Below are 1,207 nucleotides of genomic sequence, written 5' to 3' on the forward strand. Positions count from 1 at the left end.
GGAGTCCTCCAGGATGTATAGTGACCAGGGAGGGAGGAGATTGCTGATGCGAGCCTCAATCACACCCACCCTCACCGATCCACATACACACACACACACACACACACATTTGTGGGGGGTGAGCATGGCTTTCATTTACTGGTCTCACTCAGCCACACAGCTCTCTCACTTTTTCTTCCATCAAGTATTTTTCCCTGCAGCTTGTGTGTTTGTGTGTGTGCAAGTCTGTCATTACTACTTTGTTTTTCATACCTGAAAACATGTTGACCTGTAACCCTCCTTAGGAACATGGCTTAAATTGTTATGCTGTCATTTAACTGCCTAACCATCACCCTGAGGTCAAGAAGCTCACCTTTCAACTGAGCAATGGATTTTGCAATGTTTCAGCTTGCATCATGGTATGCCAACCCCTCTCTAGGTTATACAGTTTATTTGTAAGGATACCTCCTACTGGAAAACTTAAACTAGATCAGCATTCATTGGTGGGCCAGCATAGCCTACATGACTAATAAAAATGCAATTAACAATCTTTTATCTTTTGAATCCTCAAATGTATTTGCTCACATGCTCCAAAAATAAATAAATAAATAAGGAAAATGGACATGTGCCAAAAAAATACTAGCCCCTGCAGATTAATAATTAAAAAAAATATTTTCACTTTTAAATGAAATTAATTAATTTAATTAATTAATTAAATAATATAAAAATGAATGTAATTATTTTTAAAATATATATAAAATAAATTCCATCGCACATTAGTTGCATTGTTGTTGACTTGAACTGTGTTGAACCATGAAATTTGTATCAGCTACTGAAATTTTGGTATGTGTCCATACTAACAAAAGAACACACACATATGACATACAATCTGCTCGTGGCTTCTCCTGCTACAAATCAAAATTTTGGTTGTTGAAACTAAAAGAAAGACATGACAGGCTCCATGCAGTGTGTATGTCATAGAAATCATGGCTTATATAACAGCTCCACCATGTCTGGCCTGCAAATCGAGCCTTTTAGAAGGGAAAATCATGCTTAGCCTTACAATGCAGCCATTGTCTTTTAGCCTTGAGCAAATGGCATCAGTTGGAATGACGAGGATCTATGACATTTTTCTAAAAAGGAAACAAACATTTAAAGCCTCCCCTCCAGCTCCCCTTGCTATACATATATAACGGATTATATAAATGAGATGTTCCATGACTTATTT

Source organism: Sinocyclocheilus rhinocerous, unplaced genomic scaffold (genome assembly GCF_001515625.1).
Source record: "Sinocyclocheilus rhinocerous isolate Xijiao unplaced genomic scaffold, SAMN03320098_v1.1 scaffold633, whole genome shotgun sequence".
Classification (NCBI taxonomy): domain Eukaryota; kingdom Metazoa; phylum Chordata; class Actinopteri; order Cypriniformes; family Cyprinidae; genus Sinocyclocheilus; species Sinocyclocheilus rhinocerous.